General features: G+C 52.5%; 1 protein-coding gene and 10 non-coding genes across 29 annotated transcripts in view; all 11 read right to left on the bottom strand.

Moving 5' to 3' along the window:
* Positions 1-25,331, bottom strand: part of LOC109575459 (uncharacterized) — a 234,718-nt gene that overhangs the window by 65,188 nt on the left and 144,199 nt on the right. For all 19 annotated transcript variants that reach the window (XM_070775957.1, XM_070775956.1, XM_070775958.1 and 16 more), the window contains 11 exons: positions 24,526-24,676; positions 22,074-22,224; positions 19,622-19,772; positions 17,170-17,320; positions 14,718-14,868; positions 12,267-12,417; positions 9,816-9,966; positions 7,365-7,515; positions 4,913-5,063; positions 2,461-2,611; positions 9-159 (listed from right to left, as the gene is read on the bottom strand). The gene's annotated coding sequence lies outside the window, so the exon portion shown is untranslated. The remainder of the gene's footprint in view (positions 1-8; positions 160-2,460; positions 2,612-4,912; positions 5,064-7,364; positions 7,516-9,815; positions 9,967-12,266; positions 12,418-14,717; positions 14,869-17,169; positions 17,321-19,621; positions 19,773-22,073; positions 22,225-24,525; positions 24,677-25,331) is intronic.
* Positions 2,134-2,225, bottom strand: LOC139178425 (small nucleolar RNA SNORD116). Its single transcript, XR_011562822.1, has one exon. It is a non-coding gene; the product is annotated as a small nucleolar RNA SNORD116 (small nucleolar RNA).
* On the bottom strand, positions 4,586-4,677 carry LOC139178424 (small nucleolar RNA SNORD116). Its single transcript, XR_011562821.1, has one exon. It is a non-coding gene; the product is annotated as a small nucleolar RNA SNORD116 (small nucleolar RNA).
* LOC139178423 (small nucleolar RNA SNORD116) lies at positions 7,038-7,129 on the bottom strand. The gene has a single exon (XR_011562820.1). It is a non-coding gene; the product is annotated as a small nucleolar RNA SNORD116 (small nucleolar RNA).
* LOC139178422 (small nucleolar RNA SNORD116) lies at positions 9,489-9,580 on the bottom strand. Its single transcript, XR_011562819.1, has one exon. It is a non-coding gene; the product is annotated as a small nucleolar RNA SNORD116 (small nucleolar RNA).
* Positions 11,940-12,031, bottom strand: LOC139178421 (small nucleolar RNA SNORD116). Its single transcript, XR_011562818.1, has one exon. It is a non-coding gene; the product is annotated as a small nucleolar RNA SNORD116 (small nucleolar RNA).
* On the bottom strand, positions 14,391-14,482 carry LOC139178420 (small nucleolar RNA SNORD116). Its single transcript, XR_011562817.1, has one exon. It is a non-coding gene; the product is annotated as a small nucleolar RNA SNORD116 (small nucleolar RNA).
* LOC139178419 (small nucleolar RNA SNORD116) lies at positions 16,843-16,934 on the bottom strand. Its single transcript, XR_011562816.1, has one exon. It is a non-coding gene; the product is annotated as a small nucleolar RNA SNORD116 (small nucleolar RNA).
* LOC139178418 (small nucleolar RNA SNORD116) lies at positions 19,295-19,386 on the bottom strand. The gene has a single exon (XR_011562815.1). It is a non-coding gene; the product is annotated as a small nucleolar RNA SNORD116 (small nucleolar RNA).
* Positions 21,747-21,838, bottom strand: LOC139178417 (small nucleolar RNA SNORD116). Its single transcript, XR_011562814.1, has one exon. It is a non-coding gene; the product is annotated as a small nucleolar RNA SNORD116 (small nucleolar RNA).
* Positions 24,199-24,290, bottom strand: LOC139178416 (small nucleolar RNA SNORD116). The gene has a single exon (XR_011562813.1). It is a non-coding gene; the product is annotated as a small nucleolar RNA SNORD116 (small nucleolar RNA).

The following is a 25,331-nucleotide window of genomic DNA, read 5'->3' as shown; positions in this document are numbered from 1 at the left end:
CCGCTTACCGCCATGGTTGTTCCATCTGTACACGCAAGGCCCACTTGTCCAGTTGTCTCTGGGGATTCATGATATTCATCTCGAGAGGCTGGCTATCATGGAATATGCGATGGGTAACCTGTTGCCAACAGTCTTCCATTTTGGGCCACTCAACCTGGCCTGGGGCAAGAAAACACATGTGTGAGGAAGAGCACCAGGTGTACTGGGGAAAGAGGCCAGGCCTCCGGGAGCACTGCCAATCATTCTGGCGTCTACCATTCAATTGCTGCAAGAAGGTGTGCTGTGTAGGCAGCCAAACAGGGATGTGTTGGTGCACGGATACATTCAGAGTCAAGGGACCATCAGGACAAAGAATGCCAATCTGCCAACTGCCTGGTCTCAGGCCTGCAATTCCACTCCACGTACCGTCCTGGCCAACACAATTTAATGATGTCCCCCAAGAACCCCGAGACCCCCTCAGGTGAATGGGGCCCCCTTCACCTAATAGCCATTGACCTTCCAGGGAAACACACCCACTCCTGGCACCTGCTCTGCTCACAATGGACTCACCAGCATGGGAAAGGATAAAAGGTACCTGAGGGCCTCCATGTCATTAAGCCCCTTCTCTGATATGCAGCATATCCATGAAAAATGGCTTTCAGCCCCATGACAAAAGGGCCCCAGTGGACTCAGCCTGGTTGACACATGAGCGTGCTTGCCTCCTGGTCAAAGCCATGCTAAAGCCCTTCCTTGAAAAACACGAAGAGCTACAGGCCATTGGAGCCATTCCAAAGCACAAAGATGCTGAGGCTCCACCCTTTAGAGCAACTGAGTCACTTGTCATGCCACCTTGTTCTTTTTGAGCCAGTAACATCACTGCCATGAGCCCAGACACAATATGAAACTCAGGTTGTTCACGACCATCCTGAAACACCAGTCATGACACCACGGAACTCAGCAAAGAGGCACAATGACTGAACTCACATAACACCTCTGGCTACAGGTTCACACAAGAGCACAGCCTTGCTGCTAAGCACCACACCAGAGAGCTTCTCCTGCCCTTAAAACTGTAGCCCCTCATCTGACTCCCCTATTTCCACAGGGTCCCTGCCAGCTAATTTCTGGGAAGAGTTCCTAAACTTGGGCAAGGATAGGTGGGCTGGGAATAGAAATGACACTGGGATGTCTTGAGGCACAAATTCACTCCATGCACATGGGGAGAACATGGCAAGATGGACAGAAAACATCCCCTCTGCTTCATATGACGCCCAGGCCAGGACAAGACAAGACACCACCTGGGGAACCACTTACGGCTCTGGAGGTCTGCAGCAAAGGAAACCAATCACGGGAGAGGCCAACTGTTCAATAGTCCATGAACCTATGAACCTGCCACCACAGTCCTTCCCCACTCTCACTCCAACCAAACCTGAAGGCAACCCAGAATTCAGGGAACCTGACTGACTTGCCGATCCATTCACCTGCCCATCCATCCATGGGTTCCACCACCACTTGAGGTACATTTCACGATCCCCAAGCTTTGCTCTCCCCCGACAACTGCCCACCTCAGAGCAATGTGCAGGTCCCTCCTGTTGACTCAGGACTTTCATCCTTGGAAATGCCCTAGTGCATCTGCAAGGCTCACTCTCCCAACACTAGTGCCCACTCACATACCAACCAAAGAAACAATCGGACGAGGGGCCATCAGCTTGGCCCACCTCCTGGACACTCTGCCCAACGATCTCCTCTGACCATCAGGAGAAAACTACGCGGCATCCCGTCCCCCAGAAGAACATGACATAGAAACTTGTCCGAAGCCATGACTCCTTTCAGGACATGAGTGAAAACACCTTCAGGCAAAGGCAGTGTGGCTGACAAACTCAGTGGCAGTCCAGATACTCTCAAATGGCTTCCACTTCTCTGCTACCAATAGAATCATACATACCAGGAGACAAAAGCCTTGGTTAGCCTTATGTAACCAGAGATGACTCATGGTCCCTAGCCATATCCCGAGGTTGGGAGGTCAGGGCATTTTCCTCATGGCTCATCTCCATACCACAAGGCCACCACCCTCAGCTTGCACACTGTGGCTGCTCACGCCCCAGGGAGCAAATGACATGTGACCCTGGCCCTTCGATCCACTGGAAATCACGTGCTGGACCTCAGTTCCGATGAGGAGACGGTAGTGATGGCTCACTCATTTTGTTCAGATTTCCAAGGAATGCATTTGTGGGAGTCATCATCGATCCAAGCACGTGTGCTCTAGGTGCTGCATGAGCAAAGTCGCCACCTCCATCCCAGGAAGGTCAGTGAGCTTGATCAGGTCAGCATTCAGGACTGAGCAGACTGCAGCCTTGGGGCAGCCAAGCCTCAGGCCCTGGGACCTTGCATGCCCCAGGGAAACCCCAGAAGGTGAGAGTGTGAAGCCCATGCCCAGATCCCTGGAGCCAAACCACTAGGTCTCCTTGACGAAAGGCCGCTTACCGCCATGGTTGTTCCATCTGTACACGCAAGGCCCACTTGTCCAGTTGTCTCTGGGGATTCATGATATTCATCTCGAGAGGCTGGCTATCATGGAATATGCGATGGGTAACCTGTTGCCAACAGTCTTCCATTTTGGGCCACTCAACCTGGCCTGGGGCAAGAAAACACATGTGTGAGGAAGAGCACCAGGTGTACTGGGGAAAGAGGCCAGGCCTCCGGGAGCACTGCCAATCATTCTGGCGTCTACCATTCAATTGCTGCAAGAAGGTGTGCTGTGTAGGCAGCCAAACAGGGATGTGTTGGTGCACGGATACATTCAGAGTCAAGGGACCATCAGGACAAAGAATGCCAATCTGCCAACTGCCTGGTCTCAGGCCTGCAATTCCACTCCACGTACCGTCCTGGCCAACACAATTTAATGATGTCCCCCAAGAACCCCGAGACCCCCTCAGGTGAATGGGGCCCCCTTCACCTAATAGCCATTGACCTTCCAGGGAAACACACCCACTCCTGGCACCTGCTCTGCTCACAATGGACTCACCAGCATGGGAAAGGATAAAAGGTACCTGAGGGCCTCCATGTCATTAAGCCCCTTCTCTGATATGCAGCATATCCATGAAAAATGGCTTTCAGCCCCATGACAAAAGGGCCCCAGTGGACTCAGCCTGGTTGACACATGAGCGTGCTTGCCTCCTGGTCAAAGCCATGCTAAAGCCCTTCCTTGAAAAACACGAAGAGCTACAGGCCATTGGAGCCATTCCAAAGCACAAAGATGCTGAGGCTCCACCCTTTAGAGCAACTGAGTCACTTGTCATGCCACCTTGTTCTTTTTGAGCCAGTAACATCACTGCCATGAGCCCAGACACAATATGAAACTCAGGTTGTTCACGACCATCCTGAAACACCAGTCATGACACCACGGAACTCAGCAAAGAGGCACAATGACTGAACTCACATAACACCTCTGGCTACAGGTTCACACAAGAGCACAGCCTTGCTGCTAAGCACCACACCAGAGAGCTTCTCCTGCCCTTAAAACTGTAGCCCCTCATCTGACTCCCCTATTTCCACAGGGTCCCTGCCAGCTAATTTCTGGGAAGAGTTCCTAAACTTGGGCAAGGATAGGTGGGCTGGGAATAGAAATGACACTGGGATGTCTTGAGGCACAAATTCACTCCATGCACATGGGGAGAACATGGCAAGATGGACAGAAAACATCCCCTCTGCTTCATATGACGCCCAGGCCAGGACAAGACAAGACACCACCTGGGGAACCACTTACGGCTCTGGAGGTCTGCAGCAAAGGAAACCAATCACGGGAGAGGCCAACTGTTCAATAGTCCATGAACCTATGAACCTGCCACCACAGTCCTTCCCCACTCTCACTCCAACCAAACCTGAAGGCAACCCAGAATTCAGGGAACCTGACTGACTTGCCGATCCATTCACCTGCCCATCCATCCATGGGTTCCACCACCACTTGAGGTACATTTCACGATCCCCAAGCTTTGCTCTCCCCCGACAACTGCCCACCTCAGAGCAATGTGCAGGTCCCTCCTGTTGACTCAGGACTTTCATCCTTGGAAATGCCCTAGTGCATCTGCAAGGCTCACTCTCCCAACACTAGTGCCCACTCACATACCAACCAAAGAAACAATCGGACGAGGGGCCATCAGCTTGGCCCACCTCCTGGACACTCTGCCCAATGATCTCCTCTGACCATCAGGAGAAAACTACGCGGCATCCCGTCCCCCAGAAGAACATGACATAGAAACTTGTCCGAAGCCATGACTCCTTTCAGGACATGAGTGAAAACACCTTCAGGCAAAGGCAGTGTGGCTGACAAACTCAGTGGCAGTCCAGATACTCTCAAATGGCTTCCACTTCTCTGCTACCAATAGAATCATACATACCAGGAGACAAAAGCCTTGGTTAGCCTTATGTAACCAGAGATGACTCATGGTCCCTAGCCATATCCCGAGGTTGGGAGGTCAGGGCATTTTCCTCATGGCTCATCTCCATACCACAAGGCCACCACCCTCAGCTTGCACACTGTGGCTGCTCACGCCCCAGGGAGCAAATGACATGTGACCCTGGCCCTTCGATCCACTGGAAATCACGTGCTGGACCTCAGTTCCGATGAGGAGACGGTAGTGATGGCTCACTCATTTTGTTCAGATTTCCAAGGAATGCATTTGTGGGAGTCATCATCGATCCAAGCACGTGTGCTCTAGGTGCTGCATGAGCAAAGTCGCCACCTCCATCCCAGGAAGGTCAGTGAGCTTGATCAGGTCAGCATTCAGGACTGAGCAGACTGCAGCCTTGGGGCAGCCAAGCCTCAGGCCCTGGGACCTTGCATGCCCCAGGGAAACCCCAGAAGGTGAGAGTGTGAAGCCCATGCCCAGATCCCTGGAGCCAAACCACTAGGTCTCCTTGACGAAAGGCCGCTTACCGCCATGGTTGTTCCATCTGTACACGCAAGGCCCACTTGTCCAGTTGTCTCTGGGGATTCATGATATTCATCTCGAGAGGCTGGCTATCATGGAATATGCGATGGGTAACCTGTTGCCAACAGTCTTCCATTTTGGGCCACTCAACCTGGCCTGGGGCAAGAAAACACATGTGTGAGGAAGAGCACCAGGTGTACTGGGGAAAGAGGCCAGGCCTCCGGGAGCACTGCCAATCATTCTGGCGTCTACCATTCAATTGCTGCAAGAAGGTGTGCTGTGTAGGCAGCCAAACAGGGATGTGTTGGTGCACGGATACATTCAGAGTCAAGGGACCATCAGGACAAAGAATGCCAATCTGCCAACTGCCTGGTCTCAGGCCTGCAATTCCACTCCACGTACCGTCCTGGCCAACACAATTTAATGATGTCCCCCAAGAACCCCGAGACCCCCTCAGGTGAATGGGGCCCCCTTCACCTAATAGCCATTGACCTTCCAGGGAAACACACCCACTCCTGGCACCTGCTCTGCTCACAATGGACTCACCAGCATGGGAAAGGATAAAAGGTACCTGAGGGCCTCCATGTCATTAAGCCCCTTCTCTGATATGCAGCATATCCATGAAAAATGGCTTTCAGCCCCATGACAAAAGGGCCCCAGTGGACTCAGCCTGGTTGACACATGAGCGTGCTTGCCTCCTGGTCAAAGCCATGCTAAAGCCCTTCCTTGAAAAACACGAAGAGCTACAGGCCATTGGAGCCATTCCAAAGCACAAAGATGCTGAGGCTCCACCCTTTAGAGCAACTGAGTCACTTGTCATGCCACCTTGTTCTTTTTGAGCCAGTAACATCACTGCCATGAGCCCAGACACAATATGAAACTCAGGTTGTTCACGACCATCCTGAAACACCAGTCATGACACCACGGAACTCAGCAAAGAGGCACAATGACTGAACTCACATAACACCTCTGGCTACAGGTTCACACAAGAGCACAGCCTTGCTGCTAAGCACCACACCAGAGAGCTTCTCCTGCCCTTAAAACTGTAGCCCCTCATCTGACTCCCCTATTTCCACAGGGTCCCTGCCAGCTAATTTCTGGGAAGAGTTCCTAAACTTGGGCAAGGATAGGTGGGCTGGGAATAGAAATGACACTGGGATGTCTTGAGGCACAAATTCACTCCATGCACATGGGGAGAACATGGCAAGATGGACAGAAAACATCCCCTCTGCTTCATATGACGCCCAGGCCAGGACAAGACAAGACACCACCTGGGGAACCACTTACGGCTCTGGAGGTCTGCAGCAAAGGAAACCAATCACGGGAGAGGCCAACTGTTCAATAGTCCATGAACCTATGAACCTGCCACCACAGTCCTTCCCCACTCTCACTCCAACCAAACCTGAAGGCAACCCAGAATTCAGGGAACCTGACTGACTTGCCGATCCATTCACCTGCCCATCCATCCATGGGTTCCACCACCACTTGAGGTACATTTCACGATCCCCAAGCTTTGCTCTCCCCCGACAACTGCCCACCTCAGAGCAATGTGCAGGTCCCTCCTGTTGACTCAGGACTTTCATCCTTGGAAATGCCCTAGTGCATCTGCAAGGCTCACTCTCCCAACACTAGTGCCCACTCACATACCAACCAAAGAAACAATCGGACGAGGGGCCATCAGCTTGGCCCACCTCCTGGACACTCTGCCCAATGATCTCCTCTGACCATCAGGAGAAAACTACGCGGCATCCCGTCCCCCAGAAGAACATGACATAGAAACTTGTCCGAAGCCATGACTCCTTTCAGGACATGAGTGAAAACACCTTCAGGCAAAGGCAGTGTGGCTGACAAACTCAGTGGCAGTCCAGATACTCTCAAATGGCTTCCACTTCTCTGCTACCAATAGAATCATACATACCAGGAGACAAAAGCCTTGGTTAGCCTTATGTAACCAGAGATGACTCATGGTCCCTAGCCATATCCCGAGGTTGGGAGGTCAGGGCATTTTCCTCATGGCTCATCTCCATACCACAAGGCCACCACCCTCAGCTTGCACACTGTGGCTGCTCACGCCCCAGGGAGCAAATGACATGTGACCCTGGCCCTTCGATCCACTGGAAATCACGTGCTGGACCTCAGTTCCGATGAGGAGACGGTAGTGATGGCTCACTCATTTTGTTCAGATTTCCAAGGAATGCATTTGTGGGAGTCATCATCGATCCAAGCACGTGTGCTCTAGGTGCTGCATGAGCAAAGTCGCCACCTCCATCCCAGGAAGGTCAGTGAGCTTGATCAGGTCAGCATTCAGGACTGAGCAGACTGCAGCCTTGGGGCAGCCAAGCCTCAGGCCCTGGGACCTTGCATGCCCCAGGGAAACCCCAGAAGGTGAGAGTGTGAAGCCCATGCCCAGATCCCTGGAGCCAAACCACTAGGTCTCCTTGACGAAAGGCCGCTTACCGCCATGGTTGTTCCATCTGTACACGCAAGGCCCACTTGTCCAGTTGTCTCTGGGGATTCATGATATTCATCTCGAGAGGCTGGCTATCATGGAATATGCGATGGGTAACCTGTTGCCAACAGTCTTCCATTTTGGGCCACTCAACCTGGCCTGGGGCAAGAAAACACATGTGTGAGGAAGAGCACCAGGTGTACTGGGGAAAGAGGCCAGGCCTCCGGGAGCACTGCCAATCATTCTGGCGTCTACCATTCAATTGCTGCAAGAAGGTGTGCTGTGTAGGCAGCCAAACAGGGATGTGTTGGTGCACGGATACATTCAGAGTCAAGGGACCATCAGGACAAAGAATGCCAATCTGCCAACTGCCTGGTCTCAGGCCTGCAATTCCACTCCACGTACCGTCCTGGCCAACACAATTTAATGATGTCCCCCAAGAACCCCGAGACCCCCTCAGGTGAATGGGGCCCCCTTCACCTAATAGCCATTGACCTTCCAGGGAAACACACCCACTCCTGGCACCTGCTCTGCTCACAATGGACTCACCAGCATGGGAAAGGATAAAAGGTACCTGAGGGCCTCCATGTCATTAAGCCCCTTCTCTGATATGCAGCATATCCATGAAAAATGGCTTTCAGCCCCATGACAAAAGGGCCCCAGTGGACTCAGCCTGGTTGACACATGAGCGTGCTTGCCTCCTGGTCAAAGCCATGCTAAAGCCCTTCCTTGAAAAACACGAAGAGCTACAGGCCATTGGAGCCATTCCAAAGCACAAAGATGCTGAGGCTCCACCCTTTAGAGCAACTGAGTCACTTGTCATGCCACCTTGTTCTTTTTGAGCCAGTAACATCACTGCCATGAGCCCAGACACAATATGAAACTCAGGTTGTTCACGACCATCCTGAAACACCAGTCATGACACCACGGAACTCAGCAAAGAGGCACAATGACTGAACTCACATAACACCTCTGGCTACAGGTTCACACAAGAGCACAGCCTTGCTGCTAAGCACCACACCAGAGAGCTTCTCCTGCCCTTAAAACTGTAGCCCCTCATCTGACTCCCCTATTTCCACAGGGTCCCTGCCAGCTAATTTCTGGGAAGAGTTCCTAAACTTGGGCAAGGATAGGTGGGCTGGGAATAGAAATGACACTGGGATGTCTTGAGGCACAAATTCACTCCATGCACATGGGGAGAACATGGCAAGATGGACAGAAAACATCCCCTCTGCTTCATATGACGCCCAGGCCAGGACAAGACAAGACACCACCTGGGGAACCACTTACGGCTCTGGAGGTCTGCAGCAAAGGAAACCAATCACGGGAGAGGCCAACTGTTCAATAGTCCATGAACCTATGAACCTGCCACCACAGTCCTTCCCCACTCTCACTCCAACCAAACCTGAAGGCAACCCAGAATTCAGGGAACCTGACTGACTTGCCGATCCATTCACCTGCCCATCCATCCATGGGTTCCACCACCACTTGAGGTACATTTCACGATCCCCAAGCTTTGCTCTCCCCCGACAACTGCCCACCTCAGAGCAATGTGCAGGTCCCTCCTGTTGACTCAGGACTTTCATCCTTGGAAATGCCCTAGTGCATCTGCAAGGCTCACTCTCCCAACACTAGTGCCCACTCACATACCAACCAAAGAAACAATCGGACGAGGGGCCATCAGCTTGGCCCACCTCCTGGACACTCTGCCCAATGATCTCCTCTGACCATCAGGAGAAAACTACGCGGCATCCCGTCCCCCAGAAGAACATGACATAGAAACTTGTCCGAAGCCATGACTCCTTTCAGGACATGAGTGAAAACACCTTCAGGCAAAGGCAGTGTGGCTGACAAACTCAGTGGCAGTCCAGATACTCTCAAATGGCTTCCACTTCTCTGCTACCAATAGAATCATACATACCAGGAGACAAAAGCCTTGGTTAGCCTTATGTAACCAGAGATGACTCATGGTCCCTAGCCATATCCCGAGGTTGGGAGGTCAGGGCATTTTCCTCATGGCTCATCTCCATACCACAAGGCCACCACCCTCAGCTTGCACACTTGGCTGCTCACGCCCCAGGGAGCAAATGACATGTGACCCTGGCCCTTCGATCCACTGGAAATCACGTGCTGGACCTCAGTTCCGATGAGGAGACGGTAGTGATGGCTCACTCATTTTGTTCAGATTTCCAAGGAATGCATTTGTGGGAGTCATCATCGATCCAAGCACGTGTGCTCTAGGTGCTGCATGAGCAAAGTCGCCACCTCCATCCCAGGAAGGTCAGTGAGCTTGATCAGGTCAGCATTCAGGACTGAGCAGATTGCAGCCTTGGGGCAGCCAAGCCTCAGGCCCTGGGACCTTGCATGCCCCAGGGAAACCCCAGAAGGTGAGAGTGTGAAGCCCATGCCCAGATCCCTGGAGCCAAACCACTAGGTCTCCTTGACGAAAGGCCGCTTACCGCCATGGTTGTTCCATCTGTACACGCAAGGCCCACTTGTCCAGTTGTCTCTGGGGATTCATGATATTCATCTCGAGAGGCTGGCTATCATGGAATATGCGATGGGTAACCTGTTGCCAACAGTCTTCCATTTTGGGCCACTCAACCTGGCCTGGGGCAAGAAAACACATGTGTGAGGAAGAGCACCAGGTGTACTGGGGAAAGAGGCCAGGCCTCCGGGAGCACTGCCAATCATTCTGGCGTCTACCATTCAATTGCTGCAAGAAGGTGTGCTGTGTAGGCAGCCAAACAGGGATGTGTTGGTGCACGGATACATTCAGAGTCAAGGGACCATCAGGACAAAGAATGCCAACCTGCCAACTGCCTGGTCTCAGGCCTGCAATTCCACTCCACGTACCGTCCTGGCCAACACAATTTAATGATGTCCCCCAAGAACCCCGAGACCCCCTCAGGTGAATGGGGCCCCCTTCACCTAATAGCCATTGACCTTCCAGGGAAACACACCCACTCCTGGCACCTGCTCTGCTCACAATGGACTCACCAGCATGGGAAAGGATAAAAGGTACCTGAGGGCCTCCATGTCATTAAGCCCCTTCTCTGATATGCAGCATATCCATGAAAAATGGCTTTCAGCCCCATGACAAAAGGGCCCCAGTGGACTCAGCCTGGTTGACACATGAGCGTGCTTGCCTCCTGGTCAAAGCCATGCTAAAGCCCTTCCTTGAAAAACACGAAGAGCTACAGGCCATTGGAGCCATTCCAAAGCACAAAGATGCTGAGGCTCCACCCTTTAGAGCAACTGAGTCACTTGTCATGCCACCTTGTTCTTTTTGAGCCAGTAACATCACTGCCATGAGCCCAGACACAATATGAAACTCAGGTTGTTCACGACCATCCTGAAACACCAGTCATGACACCACGGAACTCAGCAAAGAGGCACAATGATTGAACTCACATAACACCTCTGGCTACAGGTTCACACAAGAGCACAGCCTTGCTGCTAAGCACCACACCAGAGAGCTTCTCCTGCCCTTAAAACTGTAGCCCCTCATCTGACTCCCCTATTTCCACAGGGTCCCTGCCAGCTAATTTCTGGGAAGAGTTCCTAAACTTGGGCAAGGATAGGTGGGCTGGGAATAGAAATGACACTGGGATGTCTTGAGGCACAAATTCACTCCATGCACATGGGGAGAACATGGCAAGATGGACAGAAAACATCCCCTCTGCTTCATATGACGCCCAGGCCAGGACAAGACAAGACACCACCTGGGGAACCACTTACGGCTCTGGAGGTCTGCAGCAAAGGAAACCAATCACGGGAGAGGCCAACTGTTCAATAGTCCATGAACCTATGAACCTGCCACCACAGTCCTTCCCCACTCTCACTCCAACCAAACCTGAAGGCAACCCAGAATTCAGGGAACCTGACTGACTTGCCGATCCATTCACCTGCCCATCCATCCATGGGTTCCACCACCACTTGAGGTACATTTCACGATCCCCAAGCTTTGCTCTCCCCCGACAACTGCCCACCTCAGAGCAATGTGCAGGTCCCTCCTGTTGACTCAGGACTTTCATCCTTGGAAATGCCCTAGTGCATCTGCAAGGCTCACTCTCCCAACACTAGTGCCCACTCACATACCAACCAAAGAAACAATCGGACGAGGGGCCATCAGCTTGGCCCACCTCCTGGACACTCTGCCCAATGATCTCCTCTGACCATCAGGAGAAAACTACGCGGCATCCCGTCCCCCAGAAGAACATGACATAGAAACTTGTCCGAAGCCATGACTCCTTTCAGGACATGAGTGAAAACACCTTCAGGCAAAGGCAGTGTGGCTGACAAACTCAGTGGCAGTCCAGATACTCTCAAATGGCTTCCACTTCTCTGCTACCAATAGAATCATACATACCAGGAGACAAAAGCCTTGGTTAGCCTTATGTAACCAGAGATGACTCATGGTCCCTAGCCATATCCCGAGGTTGGGAGGTCAGGGCATTTTCCTCATGGCTCATCTCCATACCACAAGGCCACCACCCTCAGCTTGCACACTTGGCTGCTCACGCCCCAGGGAGCAAATGACATGTGACCCTGGCCCTTCGATCCACTGGAAATCACGTGCTGGACCTCAGTTCCGATGAGGAGACGGTAGTGATGGCTCACTCATTTTGTTCAGATTTCCAAGGAATGCATTTGTGGGAGTCATCATCGATCCAAGCACGTGTGCTCTAGGTGCTGCATGAGCAAAGTCGCCACCTCCATCCCAGGAAGGTCAGTGAGCTTGATCAGGTCAGCATTCAGGACTGAGCAGATTGCAGCCTTGGGGCAGCCAAGCCTCAGGCCCTGGGACCTTGCATGCCCCAGGGAAACCCCAGAAGGTGAGAGTGTGAAGCCCATGCCCAGATCCCTGGAGCCAAACCACTAGGTCTCCTTGACGAAAGGCCGCTTACCGCCATGGTTGTTCCATCTGTACACGCAAGGCCCACTTGTCCAGTTGTCTCTGGGGATTCATGATATTCATCTCGAGAGGCTGGCTATCATGGAATATGCGATGGGTAACCTGTTGCCAACAGTCTTCCATTTTGGGCCACTCAACCTGGCCTGGGGCAAGAAAACACATGTGTGAGGAAGAGCACCAGGTGTACTGGGGAAAGAGGCCAGGCCTCGGGAGCACTGCCAATCATTCTGGCGTCTACCATTCAATTGCTGCAAGAAGGTGTGCTGTGTAGGCAGCCAAACAGGGATGTGTTGGTGCACGGATACATTCAGAGTCAAGGGACCATCAGGACAAAGAATGCCAACCTGCCAACTGCCTGGTCTCAGGCCTGCAATTCCACTCCACGTACCGTCCTGGCCAACACAATTTAATGATGTCCCCCAAGAACCCCGAGACCCCCTCAGGTGAATGGGGCCCCCTTCACCTAATAGCCATTGACCTTCCAGGGAAACACACCCACTCCTGGCACCTACTCTGCTCACAATGGACTCACCAGCATGGGAAAGGATAAAAGGTACCTGAGGGCCTCCATGTCATTAAGCCCCTTCTCTGATATGCAGCATATCCATGAAAAATGGCTTTCAGCCCCATGACAAAAGGGCCCCAGTGGACTCAGCCTGGTTGACACATGAGCGTGCTTGCCTCCTGGTCAAAGCCATGCTAAAGCCCTTCCTTGAAAAACACGAAGAGCTACAGGCCATTGGAGCCATTCCAAAGCACAAAGATGCTGAGGCTCCACCCTTTAGAGCAACTGAGTCACTTGTCATGCCACCTTGTTCTTTTTGAGCCAGTAACATCACTGCCATGAGCCCAGACACAATATGAAACTCAGGTTGTTCACGACCATCCTGAAACACCAGTCATGACACCACGGAACTCAGCAAAGAGGCACAATGACTGAACTCACATAACACCTCTGGCTACAGGTTCACACAAGAGCACAGCCTTGCTGCTAAGCACCACACCAGAGAGCTTCTCCTGCCCTTAAAACTGTAGCCCCTCATCTGACTCCCCTATTTCCACAGGGTCCCTGCCAGCTAATTTCTGGGAAGAGTTCCTAAACTTGGGCAAGGATAGGTGGGCTGGGAATAGAAATGACACTGGGATGTCTTGAGGCACAAATTCACTCCATGCACATGGGGAGAACATGGCAAGATGGACAGAAAACATCCCCTCTGCTTCATATGACGCCCAGGCCAGGACAAGACAAGACACCACCTGGGGAACCACTTACGGCTCTGGAGGTCTGCAGCAAAGGAAACCAATCACGGGAGAGGCCAACTGTTCAATAGTCCATGAACCTATGAACCTGCCACCACAGTCCTTCCCCACTCTCACTCCAACCAAACCTGAAGGCAACCCAGAATTCAGGGAACCTGACTGACTTGCCGATCCATTCACCTGCCCATCCATCCATGGGTTCCACCACCACTTGAGGTACATTTCACGATCCCCAAGCTTTGCTCTCCCCCGACAACTGCCCACCTCAGAGCAATGTGCAGGTCCCTCCTGTTGACTCAGGACTTTCATCCTTGGAAATGCCCTAGTGCATCTGCAAGGCTCACTCTCCCAACACTAGTGCCCACTCACATACCAACCAAAGAAACAATCGGACGAGGGGCCATCAGCTTGGCCCACCTCCTGGACACTCTGCCCAATGATCTCCTCTGACCATCAGGAGAAAACTATGCGGCATCCCGTCCCCCAGAAGAACATGACATAGAAACTTGTCCGAAGCCATGACTCCTTTCAGGACATGAGTGAAAACACTTTCAGGCAAAGGCAGTGTGGCTGACAAACTCAGTGGCAGTCCAGATACTCTCAAATGGCTTCCACTTCTCTGCTACCAATAGAATCATACATACCAGGAGACAAAAGCCTTGGTTAGCCTTATGTAACCAGAGATGACTCATGGTCCCTAGCCATATCCCGAGGTTGGGAGGTCAGGGCATTTTCCTCATGGCTCATCTCCATACCACAAGGCCACCACCCTCAGCTTGCACACTGTGGCTGCTCACGCCCCAGGGAGCAAATGACATGTGACCCTGGCCCTTCGATCCACTGGAAATCACGTGCTGGACCTCAGTTCCGATGAGGAGACGGTAGTGATGGCTCACTCATTTTGTTCAGATTTCCAAGGAATGCATTTGTGGGAGTCATCATCGATCCAAGCACGTGTGCTCTAGGTGCTGCATGAGCAAAGTCGCCACCTCCATCCCAGGAAGGTCAGTGAGCTTGATCAGGTCAGCATTCAGGACTGAGCAGACTGCAGCCTTGGGGCAGCCAAGCCTCAGGCCCTGGGACCTTGCATGCCCCAGGGAAACCCCAGAAGGTGAGAGTGTGAAGCCCATGCCCAGATCCCTGGAGCCAAACCACTAGGTCTCCTTGACGAAAGGCCGCTTACCGCCATGGTTGTTCCATCTGTACACGCAAGGCCCACTTGTCCAGTTGTCTCTGGGGATTCATGATATTCATCTCGAGAGGCTGGCTATCATGGAATATGCGATGGGTAACCTGTTGCCAACAGTCTTCCATTTTGGGCCACTCAACCTGGCCTGGGGCAAGAAAACACATGTGTGAGGAAGAGCACCAGGTGTACTGGGGAAAGAGGCCAGGCCTCCGGGAGCACTGCCAATCATTCTGGCGTCTACCATTCAATTGCTGCAAGAAGGTGTGCTGTGTAGGCAGCCAAACAGGGATGTGTTGGTGCACGGATACATTCAGAGTCAAGGGACCATCAGGACAAAGAATGCCAATCTGCCAACTGCCTGGTCTCAGGCCTGCAATTCCACTCCACGTACCGTCCTGGCCAACACAATTTAATGATGTCCCCCAAGAACCCCGAGACCCCCTCAGGTGAATGGGGCCCCCTTCACCTAATAGCCATTGACCTTCCAGGGAAACACACCCACTCCTGGCACCTACTCTGCTCACAATGGACTCACCAGCATGGGAAAGGATAAAAGGTACCTGAGGGCCTCCATGTCATTAAGCCCCTTCTCTGATATGCAGCATATCCATGAAAAATGGCTTTCAGCCCCATGACAAAAGGGCCCCAGTGGACTCAGCCTGGTTGACACATGAGCGTGCTTGCCTCCTGGTCAAAGCCATGCTAAAGCCCTTCCTTGAAAAACACGAAGAGCTACAGGCCATTGGAGCCATTCCAAAGCACAAAGATGCTGAGGCTCCACCCTTTAGAGCAACTGAGTCACTTGTCATGCCACCTTGTTCTTTTTGAGCCAGTAACATCACTGCCATGAGCCCAGACACAATATGAAACTCAGGTTGTTCACGACCATCCTGAAACACCAGTCATGACACCACGGAACTCAGCAAAGAGGCACAATGATTGAACTCACATAACACCTCTGGCTACAGGTTCACACAAGAGCACAGCCTTGCTGCTAAGCACCACACCAGAGAGCTTCTCCTGCCCTTAAAACTGTAGCCCCTCATCTGACTCCCCTATTTCCACAGGGTCCCTGCCAGCTAATTTCTGGGAAGAGTTCCTAAACTTGGGCAAGGATAGGTGGGCTGGGAATAGAAATGACACTGGGATGTCTTGAGGCACAAATTCACTCCATGCACATGGGGAGAACATGGCAAGATGGACAGAAAACATCCCCTCTGCTTCATATGACGCCCAGGCCAGGACAAGACAAGACACCACCTGGGGAACCACTTACGGCTCTGGAGGTCTGCAGCAAAGGAAACCAATCACGGGAGAGGCCAACTGTTCAATAGTCCATGAACCTATGAACCTGCCACCACAGTCCTTCCCCACTCTCACTCCAACCAAACCTGAAGGCAACCCAGAATTCAGGGAACCTGACTGACTTGCCGATCCATTCACCTGCCCATCCATCCATGGGTTCCACCACCACTTGAGGTACATTTCACGATCCCCAAGCTTTGCTCTCCCCCGACAACTGCCCACCTCAGAGCAATGTGCAGGTCCCTCCTGTTGACTCAGGACTTTCATCCTTGGAAATGCCCTAGTGCATCTGCAAGGCTCACTCTCCCAACACTAGTGCCCACTCACATACCAACCAAAGAAACAATCGGACGAGGGGCCATCAGCTTGGCCCACCTCCTGGACACTCTGCCCAATGATCTCCTCTGACCATCAGGAGAAAACTATGCGGCATCCCGTCCCCCAGAAGAACATGACATAGAAACTTGTCCGAAGCCATGACTCCTTTCAGGACATGAGTGAAAACACTTTCAGGCAAAGGCAGTGTGGCTGACAAACTCAGTGGCAGTCCAGATACTCTCAAATGGCTTCCACTTCTCTGCTACCAATAGAATCATACATACCAGGAGACAAAAGCCTTGGTTAGCCTTATGTAACCAGAGATGACTCATGGTCCCTAGCCATATCCCGAGGTTGGGAGGTCAGGGCATTTTCCTCATGGCTCATCTCCATACCACAAGGCCACCACCCTCAGCTTGCACACTGTGGCTGCTCACGCCCCAGGGAGCAAATGACATGTGACCCTGGCCCTTCGATCCACTGGAAATCACGTGCTGGACCTCAGTTCCGATGAGGAGACGGTAGTGATGGCTCACTCATTTTGTTCAGATTTCCAAGGAATGCATTTGTGGGAGTCATCATCGATCCAAGCACGTGTGCTCTAGGTGCTGCATGAGCAAAGTCGCCACCTCCATCCCAGGAAGGTCAGTGAGCTTGATCAGGTCAGCATTCAGGACTGAGCAGACTGCAGCCTTGGGGCAGCCAAGCCTCAGGCCCTGGGACCTTGCATGCCCCAGGGAAACCCCAGAAGGTGAGAGTGTGAAGCCCATGCCCAGATCCCTGGAGCCAAACCACTAGGTCTCCTTGACGAAAGGCCGCTTACCGCCATGGTTGTTCCATCTGTACACGCAAGGCCCACTTGTCCAGTTGTCTCTGGGGATTCATGATATTCATCTCGAGAGGCTGGCTATCATGGAATATGCGATGGGTAACCTGTTGCCAACAGTCTTCCATTTTGGGCCACTCAACCTGGCCTGGGGCAAGAAAACACATGTGTGAGGAAGAGCACCAGGTGTACTGGGGAAAGAGGCCAGGCCTCCGGGAGCACTGCCAATCATTCTGGCGTCTACCATTCAATTGCTGCAAGAAGGTGTGCTGTGTAGGCAGCCAAACAGGGATGTGTTGGTGCACGGATACATTCAGAGTCAAGGGACCATCAGGACAAAGAATGCCAATCTGCCAACTGCCTGGTCTCAGGCCTGCAATTCCACTCCACGTACCGTCCTGGCCAACACAATTTAATGATGTCCCCCAAGAACCCCGAGACCCCCTCAGGTGAATGGGGCCCCCTTCACCTAATAGCCATTGACCTTCCAGGGAAACACACCCACTCCTGGCACCTACTCTGCTCACAATGGACTCACCAGCATGGGAAAGGATAAAAGGTACCTGAGGGCCTCCATGTCATTAAGCCCCTTCTCTGATATGCAGCATATCCATGAAAAATGGCTTTCAGCCCCATGACAAAAGGGCCCCAGTGGACTCAGCCTGGTTGACACATGAGCGTGCTTGCCTCCTGGTCAAAGCCATGCTAAAGCCCTTCCTTGAAAAACACGAAGAGCTACAGGCCATTGGAGCCATTCCAAAGCACAAAGATGCTGAGGCTCCACCCTTTAGAGCAACTGAGTCACTTGTCATGCCACCTTGTTCTTTTTGAGCCAGTAACATCACTGCCATGAGCCCAGACACAATATGAAACTCAGGTTGTTCACGACCATCCTGAAACACCAGTCATGACACCACGGAACTCAGCAAAGAGGCACAATGATTGAACTCACATAACACCTCTGGCTACAGGTTCACACAAGAGCACAGCCTTGCTGCTAAGCACCACACCAGAGAGCTTCTCCTGCCCTTAAAACTGTAGCCCCTCATCTGACTCCCCTATTTCCACAGGGTCCCTGCCAGCTAATTTCTGGGAAGAGTTCCTAAACTTGGGCAAGGATAGGTGGGCTGGGAATAGAAATGACACTGGGATGTCTTGAGGCACAAATTCACTCCATGCACATGGGGAGAACATGGCAAGATGGACAGAAAACATCCCCTCTGCTTCATATGACGCCCAGGCCAGGACAAGACAAGACACCACCTGGGGAACCACTTACGGCTCTGGAGGTCTGCAGCAAAGGAAACCAATCACGGGAGAGGCCAACTGTTCAATAGTCCATGAACCTATGAACCTGCCACCACAGTCCTTCCCCACTCTCACTCCAACCAAACCTGAAGGCAACCCAGAATTCAGGGAACCTGACTGACTTGCCGATCCATTCACCTGCCCATCCATCCATGGGTTCCACCACCACTTGAGGTACATTTCACGATCCCCAAGCTTTGCTCTCCCCCGACAACTGCCCACCTCAGAGCAATGTGCAGGTCCCTCCTGTTGACTCAGGACTTTCATCCTTGGAAATGCCCTAGTGCATCTGCAAGGCTCACTCTCCCAACACTAGTGCCCACTCACATACCAACCAAAGAAACAATCGGACGAGGGGCCATCAGCTTGGCCCACCTCCTGGACACTCTGCCCAATGATCTCCTCTGACCATCAGGAGAAAACTATGCGGCATCCCGTCCCCCAGAAGAACATGACATAGAAACTTGTCCGAAGCCATGACTCCTTTCAGGACATGAGTGAAAACACTTTCAGGCAAAGGCAGTGTGGCTGACAAACTCAGTGGCAGTCCAGATACTCTCAAATGGCTTCCACTTCTCTGCTACCAATAGAATCATACATACCAGGAGACAAAAGCCTTGGTTAGCCTTATGTAACCAGAGATGACTCATGGTCCCTAGCCATATCCCGAGGTTGGGAGGTCAGGGCATTTTCCTCATGGCTCATCTCCATACCACAAGGCCACCACCCTCAGCTTGCACACTGTGGCTGCTCACGCCCCAGGGAGCAAATGACATGTGACCCTGGCCCTTCGATCCACTGGAAATCACGTGCTGGACCTCAGTTCCGATGAGGAGACGGTAGTGATGGCTCACTCATTTTGTTCAGATTTCCAAGGAATGCATTTGTGGGAGTCATCATCGATCCAAGCACGTGTGCTCTAGGTGCTGCATGAGCAAAGTCGCCACCTCCATCCCAGGAAGGTCAGTGAGCTTGATCAGGTCAGCATTCAGGACTGAGCAGACTGCAGCCTTGGGGCAGCCAAGCCTCAGGCCCTGGGACCTTGCATGCCCCAGGGAAACCCCAGAAGGTGAGAGTGTGAAGCCCATGCCCAGATCCCTGGAGCCAAACCACTAGGTCTCCTTGACGAAAGGCCGCTTACCGCCATGGTTGTTCCATCTGTACACGCAAGGCCCACTTGTCCAGTTGTCTCTGGGGATTCATGATATTCATCTCGAGAGGCTGGCTATCATGGAATATGCGATGGGTAACCTGTTGCCAACAGTCTTCCATTTTGGGCCACTCAACCTGGCCTGGGGCAAGAAAACACATGTGTGAGGAAGAGCACCAGGTGTACTGGGGAAAGAGGCCAGGCCTCCGGGAGCACTGCCAATCATTCTGGCGTCTACCATTCAATTGCTGCAAGAAGGTGTGCTGTGTAGGCAGCCAAACAGGGATGTGTTGGTGCACGGATACATTCAGAGTCAAGGGACCATCAGGACAAAGAATGCCAATCTGCCAACTGCCTGGTCTCAGGCCTGCAATTCCACTCCACGTACCGTCCTGGCCAACACAATTTAATGATGTCCCCCAAGAACCCCGAGACCCCCTCAGGTGAATGGGGCCCCCTTCACCTAATAGCCATTGACCTTCCAGGGAAACACACCCACTCCTGGCACCTACTCTGCTCACAATGGACTCACCAGCATGGGAAAGGATAAAAGGTACCTGAGGGCCTCCATGTCATTAAGCCCCTTCTCTGATATGCAGCATATCCATGAAAAATGGCTTTCAGCCCCATGACAAAAGGGCCCCAGTGGACTCAGCCTGGTTGACACATGAGCGTGCTTGCCTCCTGGTCAAAGCCATGCTAAAGCCCTTCCTTGAAAAACACGAAGAGCTACAGGCCATTGGAGCCATTCCAAAGCACAAAGATGCTGAGGCTCCACCCTTTAGAGCAACTGAGTCACTTGTCATGCCACCTTGTTCTTTTTGAGCCAGTAACATCACTGCCATGAGCCCAGACACAATATGAAACTCAGGTTGTTCACGACCATCCTGAAACACCAGTCATGACACCACGGAACTCAGCAAAGAGGCACAATGATTGAACTCACATAACACCTCTGGCTACAGGTTCACACAAGAGCACAGCCTTGCTGCTAAGCACCACACCAGAGAGCTTCTCCTGCCCTTAAAACTGTAGCCCCTCATCTGACTCCCCTATTTCCACAGGGTCCCTGCCAGCTAATTTCTGGGAAGAGTTCCTAAACTTGGGCAAGGATAGGTGGGCTGGGAATAGAAATGACACTGGGATGTCTTGAGGCACAAATTCACTCCATGCACATGGGGAGAACATGGCAAGATGGACAGAAAACATCCCCTCTGCTTCATATGACGCCCAGGCCAGGACAAGACAAGACACCACCTGGGGAACCACTTACGGCTCTGGAGGTCTGCAGCAAAGGAAACCAATCACGGGAGAGGCCAACTGTTCAATAGTCCATGAACCTATGAACCTGCCACCACAGTCCTTCCCCACTCTCACTCCAACCAAACCTGAAGGCAACCCAGAATTCAGGGAACCTGACTGACTTGCCGATCCATTCACCTGCCCATCCATCCATGGGTTCCACCACCACTTGAGGTACATTTCACGATCCCCAAGCTTTGCTCTCCCCCGACAACTGCCCACCTCAGAGCAATGTGCAGGTCCCTCCTGTTGACTCAGGACTTTCATCCTTGGAAATGCCCTAGTGCATCTGCAAGGCTCACTCTCCCAACACTAGTGCCCACTCACATACCAACCAAACAAACAATCGGACGAGGGGCCATCAGCTTGGCCCACCTCCTGGACACTCTGCCCAATGATCTCCTCTGACCATCAGGAGAAAACTATGCGGCATCCCGTCCCCCAGAAGAACATGACATAGAAACTTGTCCGAAGCCATGACTCCTTTCAGGACATGAGTGAAAACACTTTCAGGCAAAGGCAGTGTGGCTGACAAACTCAGTGGCAGTCCAGATACTCTCAAATGGCTTCCACTTCTCTGCTACCAATAGAATCATACATACCAGGAGACAAAAGCCTTGGTTAGCCTTATGTAACCAGAGATGACTCATGGTCCCTAGCCATATCCCGAGGTTGGGAGGTCAGGGCATTTTCCTCATGGCTCATCTCCATACCACAAGGCCACCACCCTCAGCTTGCACACTGTGGCTGCTCACGCCCCAGGGAGCAAATGACATGTGACCCTGGCCCTTCGATCCACTGGAAATCACGTGCTGGACCTCAGTTCCGATGAGGAGACGGTAGTGATGGCTCACTCATTTTGTTCAGATTTCCAAGGAATGCATTTGTGGGAGTCATCATCGATCCAAGCACGTGTGCTCTAGGTGCTGCATGAGCAAAGTCGCCACCTCCATCCCAGGAAGGTCAGTGAGCTTGATCAGGTCAGCATTCAGGACTGAGCAGACTGCAGCCTTGGGGCAGCCAAGCCTCAGGCCCTGGGACCTTGCATGCCCCAGGGAAACCCCAGAAGGTGAGAGTGTGAAGCCCATGCCCAGATCCCTGGAGCCAAACCACTAGGTCTCCTTGACGAAAGGCCGCTTACCGCCATGGTTGTTCCATCTGTACACGCAAGGCCCACTTGTCCAGTTGTCTCTGGGGATTCATGATATTCATCTCGAGAGGCTGGCTATCATGGAATATGCGATGGGTAACCTGTTGCCAACAGTCTTCCATTTTGGGCCACTCAACCTGGCCTGGGGCAAGAAAACACATGTGTGAGGAAGAGCACCAGGTGTACTGGGGAAAGAGGCCAGGCCTCCGGGAGCACTGCCAATCATTCTGGCGTCTACCATTCAATTGCTGCAAGAAGGTGTGCTGTGTAGGCAGCCAAACAGGGATGTGTTGGTGCACGGATACATTCAGAGTCAAGGGACCATCAGGACAAAGAATGCCAATCTGCCAACTGCCTGGTCTCAGGCCTGCAATTCCACTCCACGTACCGTCCTGGCCAACACAATTTAATGATGTCCCCCAAGAACCCCGAGACCCCCTCAGGTGAATGGGGCCCCCTTCACCTAATAGCCATTGACCTTCCAGGGAAACACACCCACTCCTGGCACCTACTCTGCTCACAATGGACTCACCAGCATGGGAAAGGATAAAAGGTACCTGAGGGCCTCCATGTCATTAAGCCCCTTCTCTGATATGCAGCATATCCATGAAAAATGGCTTTCAGCCCCATGACAAAAGGGCCCCAGTGGACTCAGCCTGGTTGACACATGAGCGTGCTTGCCTCCTGGTCAAAGCCATGCTAAAGCCCTTCCTTGAAAAACACGAAGAGCTACAGGCCATTGGAGCCATTCCAAAGCACAAAGATGCTGAGGCTCCACCCTTTAGAGCAACTGAGTCACTTGTCATGCCACCTTGTTCTTTTTGAGCCAGTAACATCACTGCCATGAGCCCAGACACAATATGAAACTCAGGTTGTTCACGACCATCCTGAAACACCAGTCATGACACCACGGAACTCAGCAAAGAGGCACAATGATTGAACTCACATAACACCTCTGGCTACAGGTTCACACAAGAGCACAGCCTTGCTGCTAAGCACCACACCAGAGAGCTTCTCCTGCCCTTAAAACTGTAGCCCCTCATCTGACTCCCCTATTTCCACAGGGTCCCTGCCAGCTAATTTCTGGGAAGAGTTCCTAAACTTGGGCAAGGATAGGTGGGCTGGGAATAGAAATGACACTGGGATGTCTTGAGGCACAAATTCACTCCATGCACATGGGGAGAACATGGCAAGATGGACAGAAAACATCCCCTCTGCTTCATATGACGCCCAGGCCAGGACAAGACAAGACACCACCTGGGGAACCACTTACGGCTCTGGAGGTCTGCAGCAAAGGAAACCAATCACGGGAGAGGCCAACTGTTCAATAGTCCATGAACCTATGAACCTGCCACCACAGTCCTTCCCCACTCTCACTCCAACCAAACCTGAAGGCAACCCAGAATTCAGGGAACCTGACTGACTTGCCGATCCATTCACCTGCCCATCCATCCATGGGTTCCACCACCACTTGAGGTACATTTCACGATCCCCAAGCTTTGCTCTCCCCCGACAACTGCCCACCTCAGAGCAATGTGCAGGTCCCTCCTGTTGACTCAGGACTTTCATCCTTGGAAATGCCCTAGTGCATCTGCAAGGCTCACTCTCCCAACACTAGTGCCCACTCACATACCAACCAAACAAACAATCGGACGAGGGGCCATCAGCTTGGCCCACCTCCTGGACACTCTGCCCAATGATCTCCTCTGACCATCAGGAGAAAACTATGCGGCATCCCGTCCCCCAGAAGAACATGACATAGAAACTTGTCCGAAGCCATGACTCCTTTCAGGACATGAGTGAAAACACTTTCAGGCAAAGGCAGTGTGGCTGACAAACTCAGTGGCAGTCCAGATACTCTCAAATGGCTTCCACTTCTCTGCTACCAATAGAATCATACATACCAGGAGACAAAAGCCTTGGTTAGCCTTATGTAACCAGAGATGACTCATGGTCCCTAGCCATATCCCGAGGTTGGGAGGTCAGGGCATTTTCCTCATGGCTCATCTCCATACCACAAGGCCACCACCCTCAGCTTGCACACTGTGGCTGCTCACGCCCCAGGGAGCAAATGACATGTGACCCTGGCCCTTCGATCCACTGGAAATCACGTGCTGGACCTCAGTTCCGATGAGGAGACGGTAGTGATGGCTCACTCATTTTGTTCAGATTTCCAAGGAATGCATTTGTGGGAGTCATCATCGATCCAAGCACGTGTGCTCTAGGTGCTGCATGAGCAAAGTCGCCACCTCCATCCCAGGAAGGTCAGTGAGCTTGATCAGGTCAGCATTCAGGACTGTGCAGATTGCAGCCTTGGGGCAGCCAAGCCTCAGGCCCTGGGACCTTGCATGCCCCAGGGAAACCCCAGAAGGTGAGAGTGTGAAGCCCATGCCCAGATCCCTGGAGCCAAACCACTAGGTCTCCTTGACGAAAGGCCGCTTACCGCCATGGTTGTTCCATCTGTACACGCAAGGCCCACTTGTCCAGTTGTCTCTGGGGATTCATGATATTCATCTCGAGAGGCTGGCTATCATGGAATATGCGATGGGTAACCTGTTGCCAACAGTCTTCCATTTTGGGCCACTCAACCTGGCCTGGGGCAAGAAAACACATGTGTGAGGAAGAGCACCAGGTGTACTGGGGAAAGAGGCCAGGCCTCCGGGAGCACTGCCAATCATTCTGGCGTCTACCATTCAATTGCTGCAAGAAGGTGTGCTGTGTAGGCAGCCAAACGGGGATGTGTTGGTGCACGGATACATTCAGAGTCAAGGGACCATCAGGACAAAGAATGCCAATCTGCCAACTGCCTGGTCTCAGGCCTGCAATTCCACTCCACGTACCGTCCTGGCCAACACAATTTAATGATGTCCCCCAAGAATCCCGAGACCCCCTCAGGTGAATGGGGCCCCCTTCACCTAATAGCCATTGACCTTCCAGGGAAACACACCCACTCCTGGCACCTACTCTGCTCACAATGGACTCACCAGCATGGGAAAGGATAAAAGGTACCTGAGGGCCTCCATGTCATTAAGCCCCTTCTCTGATATGCAGCATATCCATGAAAAATGGCTTTCAGCCCCATGACAAAAGGGCCCCAGTGGACTCAGCCTGGTTGACACATGAGCGTGCTTGCCTCCTGGTCAAAGCCATGCTAAAGCCCTTCCTTGAAAAACACGAAGAGCTACAGGCCATTGGAGCCATTCCAAAGCACAAAGATGCTGAGGCTCCACCCTTTAGAGCAACTGAGTC

This window comes from Bos indicus, chromosome 21 (genome assembly GCF_029378745.1).
Source record: "Bos indicus isolate NIAB-ARS_2022 breed Sahiwal x Tharparkar chromosome 21, NIAB-ARS_B.indTharparkar_mat_pri_1.0, whole genome shotgun sequence".
In the NCBI taxonomy this organism is placed as follows: domain Eukaryota; kingdom Metazoa; phylum Chordata; class Mammalia; order Artiodactyla; family Bovidae; genus Bos; species Bos indicus.
The sequence above is the reverse complement of the archived record's forward strand: the minus strand, read 5'-3'. Positions and strand labels throughout refer to the sequence as shown.